We start from the raw sequence: 12,609 nt of genomic DNA, 5'->3' as shown, positions 1-12,609 counted from the left end.
ACCATTTTATTTCCTAATTTATTTAAAAAACTATGGAGCTATGGGAAGCTTTTTGGGTTTGATCATGAGCCAGACTGCATATCCATGGAGGGAAGTAAGGGATAAAGCAGCCTTCTTTCCTCCCTATATGCGTGACCCACATTGGCATATGCTGATGGGCTGTCATCATACCTCCTTGCAATGGAATTGAGAGGGAGCGAGCAGGCAGCAGTATAGAGCAGCCAACAGAGAAGAGGAAGTAAGTTATGCCATCAAAAGGGCTGGCCCAATTTTCTTGCCTCCAGGAGACAAGGCAAAGCAAATACCAGACTGTGACTCTCAGAGGATGGGTTAAGGCTAGCTCTTCATGAACAACAGGTATCATTCTGGTGAGCATCACTAACGATGTATTTAAATGAGCCCCAAATCCAGCAAAATTCTGTAATTAAACACACAAGTAACCCCATTGATGTCGACGAAATAAGAATGTGGCTCAGCATGAAAAATGTAACTAAGTGTCTTGCTGACTTGGGGCCATCTAGCCTGGTCCCCAGTGGAAGGGCTGCACACACATAACCTCCTTTGACCCAAACGGAAGGAGCACATGCTCAGTACCTCAGTCAAGGGTAACATTCCATCATTTCCACCAGAGAGCCCAATGCTGGATATAAAATTGGTCTCACCTGGAATAGGAACAAAACAAAAAACAGGCTGAATTGGGAAGATAAAAGCGTTGAACAGCCTGAACTCTAAAGTAGTCTGAGCAAATTGGAAAAGGCCATGGGAAGATACTGGGGGAGAATAGAAAGGGAAGTTTAAATTAAAGAGACATGTAATTGGAGAAGAAAATGAACCACAGAGGGGACAGAAAAGATTGTCTAACCTGGACAGCAGATAAGAAGAACATGGGCTCTCTCAGAAGTGAAGAATAGTGAACTAGGGTAAACTGGAAAGATACATTGTGTAGCTGTCTGGGAAATGGATAAGCCTCATTATGGCCCTATGAGCCAAAGCTGCAGAAGGATATATGTGGAGAGAGACTTCTGCATCTGAGGGATTCTACCTGCAGTGAGAACATAAGCAATTACATTAGTAGCCCCTGGGAAAGCCCCTGAGAATGGGACTACTATTTCTTTAGAGCTGCAGCGTACATTGGACTCCTCCTCTCCGACTGTGCTAACTGCTATGGGATCAAGACTACAGCCTGTTCCCTCTCAAGGGTTTGGTACCACTGGTAGCATGGTACTCCTTGTGTTCAGAGAGAGCAAAGCAAAGATCCTGCCTCTCCCTGCACAGATGAAGAAGAGAGCTCCTGGCATCTTCCCACCCAGACATACCACATTCACATGAGGCAAGCCACAATCTGGCCCATAATGCAACAGAAAGGAGACTAAAATAAACTGCAAATATTAAGGGTTGAATTAAAATAATCCATGAGTCAGATGGGAGCTCAGTCAGGTATGAGATGTACAAAAGCTTTTATGCACTAGTATTCATTAGACAGTGCTGTAGGTACAATGTAATAAAAACACAGGGTGGTGTGATGTGCTGCCACCATTAAGGTAGAATGTGAAGGATGCATTCAGAAATATAAAATATAGTCTCACAACTTTAAATTAAAGGAATACTTGTGAAGGCAACCTAAGCAAAGAACCTTTTTTCCTCTCTTTGGAATACGCTGACATTAATTGCACTAATCAGACCAGCTCCTAGCTGTTTTAATTTAGAAACACCACCCTTTGCAAGGCAGCATTTCATTATGGAATAATGAACTGGTCCACTTCACCACTCACATCTTACCTTATCCCCTAGGTTATATTTGCCGCATCCTCCAGCTTACTTGGAGTCCATTAAATAAAGCAAGCAGTAAGTATGCTTAAATGCTAAAAAGAAGTCAAATTATAATTCTGTGCTTCACCTACAGTTCTATAGTACTCATTTATCTTTCCCAGCTTTTAGGTTGTAACCAAAGGGTGTTAGCCTCCTGCATCAGAACTGCTCTTAGCATACAGAAGTTGTGTGTCAAAAGTCCATATATTAGACTATGTGTAAGGTTTCCAAAGGAATCTGAACCTCCAATCAAAAGTTTAGGGGTCCACAAATGAAAAGGTAGAAAACCACTGGTCTAGGGAATCTGAGCATGTACATCTTACTCCTATTTTAAAAAATATTTTTAAAAGAGAAGAAAATCAGGCTCCATCAGTTTTGTACTGGTGTCATTCGACTGAAGTTAATATAGGTTTATTATATTACACCTATAATGGAAAAATCCTGAAGCTTTTTCAAATTTTTGTGGAAGTTAGTGTGTGGAGATCTGACAACGTTATTTTCATAAGTTTTTATTCTTCAATCAGCTAGCACTAACCTTTTAAAGAAGTACCTGTGTTATACTCTTTACTATTGTCATTCTATCTTTGACATTATCAAGTTACATACTACATATTGCATACATACAAAAGTTATTGCAGTTTTTCTATCCCAAGACAAAGCCAAATATATGACATTATTTTAAGGATTTTCCCCCTCCCTTGCTTTACCAAAGTACAGATTGAACCTCTCTAACCTGGGACTCTCTGATCTGACAACATCTGTAGTCCAACGGGGAGTCCTGTGGGTTGGCAAATGACCTCCCTGATTTGGCAAAGTCCCTTATCCAGGACCAATCAGGTACCAAGGATGCCAGACTAGGGAGGTCCAACCTGTACTGAAAAACGAGCAATATTTGGGCTATAAAACAGCTACCCTAGTATATCATCCATATACTTATGTACACCTCTGTACATATACACCATAAATGCAAAAATCAAAGCGTACATTATATGGTCCCAGCTGTGGGACACTTTTGGATTTCTACTGGTCAGTAGACATTAGATGCTATATACAACTCCATATACCCCAATATTGTGCAGTGTTTGTTTTTCCATCTCAAGCAACAACATTGCTGTCTCTTCTGAAGCAAAAGGAATATTCATAGACTTCTGATAAAGAGCTTGTAATTCAGAGGAACCAAGATGTCTTCCCATTTCTGTCAGAGATGGAAATGTCACAGCACATATGCCCTCCTGCACCGGAAATTACATTCACTAGTTCTCTAACCATTCCCAGTGCCAATATGTGTATAGCTCAGAAAAATTCCCTGCCTGACCCTACACATTACTGTACTCACTCACATATATACCATTCAAAATAGCACAGACGGTTTAATCAGACAGAATAAAATTGAATCTTGGGCATTGAAGCTGTAGGCTCCCCAACGGAAAGGCTCTTCTGGGGTATCTAGATATAGTCACAGTAGCCCTGATAGAGCTACTGAAGGCATAGAGTTATAATACAAAGATGCACTGTTCACACTGGAGAACTCCTAGAGAGACCTTTCCCATTGTACTCAGATTCACATCTCTGACTAATCTTTCTTCCTGGAAAGCCCACCATCACTGCCACAAACTAAACATGATGCAAACTGAATTCTTTATCTTTTATCCCAGGCCTTTCCCCTCTTTCCTCCCCCCATTTGTGATCGCTATAGGAAATTCAACCATCCTCAGGGTTGCAAACAGTGTTATTTTCAACTACACTCTCTTCACGCCTAAACAATGCTTTTGTTACACCCTCTCTCGTCATCTCCAAAATCTGTCAATACCTTTCCACTGTACTGTGGCACTTTCTGTGCCAATCCAAACACAGACACAGAGCTATTCATAGCATTTGGTTCTATAGAAGTATCAATAGATAATTAGATATAAGCTCCCAATAGATCCTGGAGTTCTACAATACCTGAAAAGCAATTTTCAGCAGAGATAAACCAAAGAAATACAAATAAATATTCATGTTGCCCAAGGAAGCAATTCTGGCAGGGAGGAAGAACACAAGACCAAAGATCTTCTTAAATGTTTCCACCTACAGAACTTCTCTCAGCCCCTGACATCTAAGAGGTTTGCTATTGGTTACAAAAGTTGCTCTACCAGTGTTCACTTGTGAAGGTAACATTATGGGCAATGGGTTTTCTAAACATAAAGATCCACCATAATTTGCTGTTGCAGAAAAAAAGGAACTGGTCTTGACTCCAGATTATCTGACTGCCCAAGACAAAATAAGTATGTGATTGATTAGTTTGTGGACACAAGAATTTTCAAACTATATCAGAAATATTTTTTTCACATTTCAAATACATATACCATCTCTCTGACATTCTTTGTCAATAGAACGATTATTTGGCTGTGTGAAGTGGTTATGGGGTTTTGTATGATCAAGGAAGCACTGGAAAAAGTCATTCACATAACCGATGTGTGAGCCAATGGTCAAACTAGGAGGAAAAACAGACCACAGGTCAATATGGGTTTGATTCTGCAAATCCTTATGCATCTGCCTGGTCCCTGACCAATGCAAGTGGACCTGCTGAAGTCAATTAAACTGCCTGTGTGTCCAAGGGACACAGGTCTGGGCTATACAGCTGCAGTACCATTCTGGGAAATCTACATCATGACCTCGCATTCTGTTTCTCATTACAAAAAACTATTGGCAAAATGTCATAGTGGAGAATCTGGGCTACCACCCTACAAGAGCCAAATGGTCACTTTCAGACCATATCTTATCCTAAATCCTGAGCCCTGCCTTCTTTGCCCTTAGTAGAACCACTATTCAATATTTAAAGACAAACTATATTTCAATCTATGGGCCTCATGTAAAATCCACTGAAGTCAACAGAGAGATTCCTGTTGGTTTCAGTGGCCTTAAAATAGGCACTGTATGTACTTTTGGGCAGAAAATGGCCTTTTACAGGTAACATACATGTCCAGTGTGCTTCAAAATCTTTCATCACTGCCAGCTTGGTGGTCACATTTATGTGTTACCACCAAACCTTGTTTGTTATATATTCAATTACAAATTAAATTCACCATTGGTAACTGCAGTGATAGGCACTTTGAAGAGGAAAATTTAAACTTCTCATTCACCTTACGGGTAAATAAATTAACTATTAGCCCAACAGGGACCTGGGCATCACTACAGACAGCTCATTTAGGACTTATGCTCACTATGTGCACCTGTGGTCAACAATCCGAAGATATTAGACTGTATAATGAATGAGATGGCAAATAATATGGACTAGATTATAATGCCTGTATATAATCAATAATGCAGCCTTTTCTGGAGCACTGGCACAAAACAGGTCACTCCATCTAACAAATGATATTCAAAAACAAGAGGAGGTTCTGAGAATGATCAAGAACCTGGAAAAACTCACACAAAAGTCTAAAGACTGGGATTGCTCACTTTTGAAAGGAGATGAATGAGAGGGACATGGGAAATGTTTATAAAATAATGAATAGGATAGAGCTAAGCAGCTAAGGAGGCTTCTTAAATTCCGAAGTTGTGGTTGGCCATGTCTGCCTATTGCTGGGTTCTTACACCTTCCTTCAGAAGGTACCTCCATCAGGCAGGATATTGGACTATAATGGGAGGACCTCAGGTCCACTCCAATATAGTAATTCCTTTGTTCCTTTTTGTTTGTTATACAGTAACTTAATATCCCCTACCAAGATCAAGACTCCATCATACAATTATAAAGTCAGAGGTATTCCCTGCCCTGAAGAGTTTCCAAAGTAATTATTGTGTGCTCTTTGTCAAGGGCATGTAGGCGAACCAGGCAGTCACCTAGGGCACCAAGTTAAATGGGGCACCATTTCGTTGAGGTGTTTGTAGGTGAGGGCGTCAATTGCATGGTTCGCCTAGGGCGCCAGTTGCTGGCAGCTAGTCTAGGGCCGCCCCAGCTCTTTGTAAATTTGTGAATGTCTGTATAATGCTAGGACCATTCTCTTACCCAAGACCCCAACGTCTAATGAGAATTTGAGACAAGACAGCTGGCTCCTCAAAGAAAATGACACAGCACTGACTTGCAGCATCTGTGACAGACCTTTGCAGGAGACCTCCCTCAGCCTTTCTAGAAAGGGAAGTGGTTGATGGAGGGCTTATACATTTGATATTGTTTTGAACTCAGCTAAGTTTACCTAATTAAAAAGTACACCCTCACCCCAAGCTGTGCCATTCTAAAGCAGTGGAAGGATGTGAGCATAGGAACCGGAACTAAGGCCTTGTCGCCACTTGCTGGGAGATTGATGTTGTGAAGAGCCATCTCCTGGGGGTCAATTTAGTGGGTCTAGTGAGGACCCACTTCTTCAACCACAGATTATGCTCCCATCATCTCTAGTATTCCGCCAGGCCGTGAAAAGTAAGAGAAGTTGATAGGAGAATTTCTCCCATCAACGCCTCACAGTGGGGAGGCCACAAAAATTTAGACTAAGGTACTTCAACTCCAGTTACACTATTCACCTACTGGAGTTGGGTACCTTTGTTCAACTTTGTGCCCTAGTGTGGACCTGGCCTAAGGATGCTGCTCTATCCCTAGCTTGAGGTGGTTTCCATTACATCCATTTGGTTCAGTTGCCCTCAGCACTCCCCTATAGTAATAGAGAGATAGCTGTGTTAGTCTGATCTTGAAAAAACAAAAGGAAAAACTATGTAGCACTTTAAAGACTAACAAGATGGTTTAATAGGTGATGAGCTATCATGGGCCAGACCCACTTCCTCAGATCATATTCTGGAAGAGAATTGATCCCTATACACATTGCTCCAGCACCTCTGGATGTGGTGACAGCAAAGCAGGCCATTTACTAATCTACTGCTCAGGAACTCCAGCAGAACATACAATGAATCCATTTAGAGCAGGACAAGAGACATGTATCACAGATCTACACAACTCTCCCCCGGGGGATAAGCATTGCTATCAATGCCATCAGCAACCAGTCCAGGAAGAACAATGGAGGAGGAACATGAGGGCTTCAGTTAAGCACTCAAAGAGAAAACAAGCATCTGTCTGTGTTTATGATGGGGCTGCCCCCTCCATTCAGAGGAAGGCCTCAGTCTCATAGTAGGTATCGCCCTTTGGGTGCAGGATGGTTATCTGTATTGGTCATGGCTCACATTCAGTGTTAGTGGAGAAGGAGGATCTGTTCTTTTTCCTTCTGCTCTTACTTTATCTCTAAGCGCTTCCTTCCAATTGGCCAAGCCCCCGCGTTGCATTTTCCTCGCAACACTGATGCCTCCTTCGTTGCAGGGCGTGACAATAAGCGAACCCAGCCGCAGAGAAGCCGCCTGGCTACAAGTTTCCTTTTGCACAAGCAGCTCCCGCACGCTGCCCTGCTGCGGCTTAGCCCCCGGCAAGGCCGCCGAACCTGTAGGGGCTGCGGGAGGGAAGCAGCTGTGTGTTAATCCAAGGTGCCCTCTCCGTGGAAGGCCGGGCCGAGCAGGGGAGTGTCTGAGGCTCTGGCACGTTGCACTATTGTAGCCAGGTGCGAGTGTGTGACGCACGCTGAAGAGGGGCTCACAAGGCCCGGACCGCCCTGCCAGTCCTCCCCTCCCCGCCTTGGGCCTTCCCAACGCCGCACAACAGGCTGGAAGTGTGAGCCCCCCGCCGTGCCCCCAAGCACGTACCTTAGCTGACCAAACACCCCGCCTGCCCAAGCTACTGCCCAACGGCCGTGGAAACAGCCGCAATAACTGGGCCGGAGGGATCCCGAGCCCCGCTTCTCCCAGGACCCCCGCGCCCGCTCTCGCCGCCCGCTTTGCGCTGAGATGGGCCAAGGGAAGTTTGCTGCGGGTCGGCTCCACCCCGGGGTTTTACGCGCGATCCCTCCCCAGGCTGCACCCGCGCTCGGCAGCGGCTCGGCGCGCTAGAGCTGGGGGTGAGCCGGAGACGCGCCCGGTGCCTGCGCCCTACAGCTGTCCAGCCCCGCCAACCTCCTGTCCCCGGCCCTGCTTCCGGCCCAGGGAGCCTGCGGACCCGCCCCGGCAGTTTACCTGTTGCAAATACAGCGTCCCCCATCCGTCTCTGCCCGCCGGCGAATGCGCAGGCTGGTGCCGTGCGTCTCCAAAGCGCAGCTCCACGCGGGTCACTCTGGTGCCTCCCACGGAGAGAGCGAGACGCAGCCTTGCTGGCTGAGTAACTGCAGACGCGGGCTTACCCCCGCCCGGACCCCCCCAAGCGCTCTTGCTGGCCCAGACGCCTCTCTGAGGGAGCAGAGCCATCCTGGCCTCTGCTTAGGGAAAGCTGCTGGCCTAGGGACCCTACCACAGCTGGAGAGCTCGGGGCGCTTCGGCGCCAGCGTTCACACTGCTCCGCCGCCCCTTTGGTCCCAGAGAAGGCAGCCCTGGTTCCCCGCAGCCGTCAGGGTGCCAGGCGTTAGGAGAGCTCCGTTGTAGAGCGCTGGCAAACTACCCAGACAGAGCACCCGGGTTGGGAAGGAGTTGCCTAGGAAATCGGCCCCCCACCTGTGCAATACTTTGCGGTATATAATTCGAGAAGCGAGTTTGGCAGGCTTCTGAGCACTCTTATGGAGATCTAGTGCGAAGCGCCGAGAGGGTTAGAAGAGAGGAAATGCTATTGTGCAATACAGGATATAGATTAAGCGTTCAGTGAGTTAATTGCACTTGACTTTTTCATATAAACAAAATCTGCTCTGTTACCAGAGCTATTCGTCTATGTAGCCACTTATTTTTCATACACCCGGAGTTAGTTTTTCTCCCCTTCCACCTTCTTTCCCCTCCCCAAAAAACAATTAACGATGTAGATTTTTTTTAATCCCCTTACATCTGTGTAATTATAATCACATTAGAAATCAATCAGCTCTGGTCATTACCATTAGCGATATGGCTCATAAACCGAAGACGTCGTGCTAATTAGCTGAATGAAACATAAGTTCTTGTTGTGTAAACTGATGCTCCACTCTAATAAACGCTAAATTCAATCAGACGTTACTTAGAGCAACTGAAAATATATTAAAGGCTCTTAAAAAGTGCGACCTGTTGACTTTGAGCGCTCTAAAGTACTAAAAGCCAAGCCCAGACAAAGGATCGGTACTGAAGTAAATGTGGGAGCGTGTATGAGCAGAAAGGTGTGATCTTGATGGGGGGGGAGGGGAAATCAGCAAGTTGGCTACGTAGGCTTTTCCCAACTAATTCACGAGAGTGTATGAAAGAGAAAGGGGATGCCAGTTGCCTGTCTGGTCTGAGGGGCTGGCCGCTCTCTCCTAGCTCGGATTGGTAATTCTCTCTGCTACTCATGAGAACTGTGTGAAATCAACACTGGGTTAAAAAAAAATCACGTCCTTTCGGAGGTGGGGAGGCGGGTGTGAATACCCAGTGACCTAGATTAAAATGCCGAGGCTTACCTTGGTGTATCAGCCTCGAGATGGTCTCTGGAAAGAGGAGGCTGAAGCGCCACGTGTTTTCAGCCGCTAGGAGGCTTTCCTGTCCTACGGCGGCGCCTTGATCTTAAAGTCTCCCCCGACAGCTCCGCGTCGCGATTGAACTGGGCTTGAAGCCAGCGGGCCGCGTCGCACCATTGCCTCGTTGAAAGCCTCTCCCGAGGTGACGTGGAAGCGCGCAGAGACAACCCCAACACGCGCGGGATTGTAGGGGTGCCGGAAGGAAGCCACTTTCCACCAACGCGCCATGCTGCTCCATTAGCCTGAACGTCGGGGCACTTTCCTGCCTCTGGCCGCGAAGGCAGGGGAGCGGAGCGATCCGTCGAGTGCTATTCGATCTTTACGGGCACTGCCTCAAAACACATTCCTGCCCCCGCCCCTTCACTTGGGGAGTTGCTATACATGGCGAAGGGGGAGACATACACCAACATCTGCAATCAGCAGAGCCCAAAGGGATTCCTGGAAGGCCCCACTCCTAGAGTTAGTCTCTCTCTCCTCCCCACCCATCAATCAGAGGCTAGACCTTGGCATGCCTTCTGGAGTCCAGCCAATTGCTGTTTGCAGTCCGCTGGCAAAATGCACAGCAAGGCCCTTCATACGAACCATCTGTTCACCTGGAGGGTTCTGACGTCTTGAGACCCTCCCATACCTACGGCCTGTTAAACAGGAGCAAGGAGAAAGTTGGGGAGTGAACTCGGGGTGTACCTTATACACTGTGGCCAATATTGCACGTGTGGTCCACGTGTAGCTAGTTGCACCATTTCAGCCCACCTACAACCCAGAGTAAACCAGCGTGGTTCTCTGCTGTTAAAGGGAAACGCAGCCAAGTCTAATACAATCAGAGGAGGTTAAGCGTACTCCAAGCACCGTCAGCCATAGGCGGCCAATCAAATACTCTCTGGCCTGTGTAAGAAGCGCAGGTTTAAATCCCTAGGTAGGATTTTGGAGCTTTTTTTGTTCTTTGTGATCCTAAATTGTCAAAGCCCTGCAGCTAAAGAGCTGCGGCTGGAGCAGTGACCTCCTTTACAGTCCCAGACAGCTGCTGAACCAAACTCATTCTTGCAGGATTTAGTGTTCGGGAGAAAAAATCAGCCGCCCACCACTTCTGCCCAGGGACCGAGTCAATGACCTCCTTTCTGCACGTCGGAGAGGAGCCTATTGTTGTCTCTGAGTTGCTTTCTAATGTTGGGGATTTTAATTTAGTTCCGTGCGTCGTCAGTAAATTAAATCCAGTCTCTAGCTGTCTAATAAAGAGTAGTAATTAGCCCTAATGGCAGGGCTGCTGCGAGACGGAATTGAGGAATTCAGAAGGGAGAAAGGTTCACGAAAGTTTAGCTCCTTGTTCAAACGCTGACTCAGGCTTCTGCGACGGTCCCTCCTGGGGCATCCGGGGCTGGCTCACTTAAAGGGCCTCTTCGGATTCTGTTAAGGGGAGCTGCCTGCGCAGTCCCGGGAATTAGGGTGTGGGGGGGGGAGGACAAACGCACTGAACTTTCACCCATCTCACCAGCGCAGACAGCGATTTACCCTGACGTGACTGGTAACTGGGATCAGAGTTCGTAATGTCACGCTCTTAGCATCATTCGGGGGGGGGGGAGGATTCGCTTTTGCCTCCTTTATTAACGAAGCTCCTGTGAAATCAAACGATCTGAAGGGATGAGTGCAACTCGCTGAGCCCTGGGCGAGAAAAATGATTGACGGCTGCCAAAGTGCTAGAGGGGGTGTCCAGAGGGACCCAAAGCACGAGGGAGAAATCTGTTAGGACTCCATAATTGTCAGTGGAGGGGAAAGATGCACCCAAACTAATGCATACAAATAAACCAAGCTGCCCCTAACGCTGTGTGATCTACAGATGAATGAAACACTTAAACTCTTGGCCTTGATATTTGTGCCCTGGTGTTCGCATTGAAAGCCCACGTGAATATTTCCTGGGCGGGAATGAACATTGGTTGAATTCTTACGGGGGGGGTGGGGTATTCTCCCGGCTTTAACAGGATGTAATCTGTGGGAGGCAAAGGAGGCCGGCTTTCGGGAGGTGTACGTGGGGGGTGTCTGTTTGGGGAGTACTTTGTGACCTGCAAAGTGAAGCCGCCTGTGTCCAGCCCGCATGCAGATGGCATTGAAGCGGGTCCGCTGTACCTGCAACGCACACACACAGTGAGCCACGTTTCTGGGTAAGCTAAGCACCCAGGAAACGGCTCTTTTGGTTTAGCAAAGGATTTGGAATCAGGGTGGCGGTACAAAGTGGGTTCGTCTCCCCTACTTGAAGAGAGCAAAGGAGCTGAGACGAATCGTTCCTTAGGGCTGGAGCAGGATCGGGCCCTCGCTCTGCTGTACGCTGCGGGGGTGGCCCAGGAGTTGCGATTCTAGCGCTGAGCATAGAACAATGGAGTTGCGCTGGGGGTTCTGCCACAATGAAGAGCCAACACCTCCCTCGCCCCGGCTCATTGTACGGGACGTGGAATTCGAATCAGAGAACAATCACATGAACTCTCATAAAAGGAAGTTTCTCCTGTCTATGGATATTGAGGACCCCTTGCTTCTTTCGGAATAATGCTCGTGTGTAATTTGTAAATAAAAGCGTAGCTGTGGCGGGTTATTTATTCGTACTCCTTTGCTGCTGACCCGGGCTCAGACTGCTCCACAGAGCAGCTTCATACTTCTGCTGCAACCCACGCTCCTGGGTCCGTTAGCTCAAATCCAAAACATTAACCTCGTACTAAATGTTTCAGCAGTTATACCCAACATTAGGAGAGTCCTGAACCTGGAAAGTATTTAGAGCCTAGGAAATTTCCTCTTGCCATTGGGTTGTTTTAAACGTATATACCCCAGTATATAATATTGAAGGGGAAAAGAACACGCCTCTCTCAGTCCAAACATACCCCCGACCCCCTAAGGGAAATTGTGATGTTAACATTGTTTCCTCATTAAAACAGCAGTGGGAAATCCACAACAATACTATAAAATGCCCATGAAAAAGTATCCATGCCTAATTTTCCCAAATTTTTAATGACTGGGCCATAAATCTGAAAAACACAAACTCTTTATGATATGAGATTATTTAATTGCTAAAAGTTAATATAGAATAATTGTTTAACGTTTTTCAACCTGCACAACTGTTTTTCTAACATGAATGTGACCATAGATCCTTGCACACTATGCTGAGTAATGTCACTTTGATGCTGTAACAACAAGCTAATAGAAAATAAAAACCATCGTGAAGACTGGCACACTTCTCTGCCTAGTTGTGTCCAAAATTTGCAGGGTTGATAGTATGTTGTTTCATTCGTGCACCCACGGCTTAACACAGTAAGTGATGGATAAGTTTTCTTTTCCAAGGATATTGGTATCTATCAGTGCCGTGACCTTA

At 46.4% G+C, this 12,609-nt stretch overlaps 1 long non-coding RNA gene across 1 annotated transcript in view; it reads right to left on the bottom strand.

Moving 5' to 3' along the window:
- LOC142831080 (uncharacterized) overlaps window positions 1-8,923 on the bottom strand; it is a 32,670-nt gene extending 23,747 nt beyond the window's left edge. Inside the window, exons 1-2 of the long non-coding RNA XR_012906715.2 lie at window positions 7,834-8,923; window positions 7,009-7,217 (exon numbers count right to left, since the gene is read on the bottom strand). This is a non-coding gene — a long non-coding RNA (uncharacterized LOC142831080). The remainder of the gene's footprint in view (window positions 1-7,008; window positions 7,218-7,833) is intronic.
- Between the last annotated feature and the right edge of the window lie 3,686 nt (window positions 8,924-12,609).

Source organism: Pelodiscus sinensis, chromosome 12 (genome assembly GCF_052426305.1).
Source record: "Pelodiscus sinensis isolate ZL-2025 chromosome 12, ASM5242630v1, whole genome shotgun sequence".
Lineage (NCBI taxonomy): Eukaryota > Metazoa > Chordata > Testudines > Trionychidae > Pelodiscus > Pelodiscus sinensis.
The sequence above is the reverse complement of the archived record's forward strand: the minus strand, read 5'-3'. Positions and strand labels throughout refer to the sequence as shown.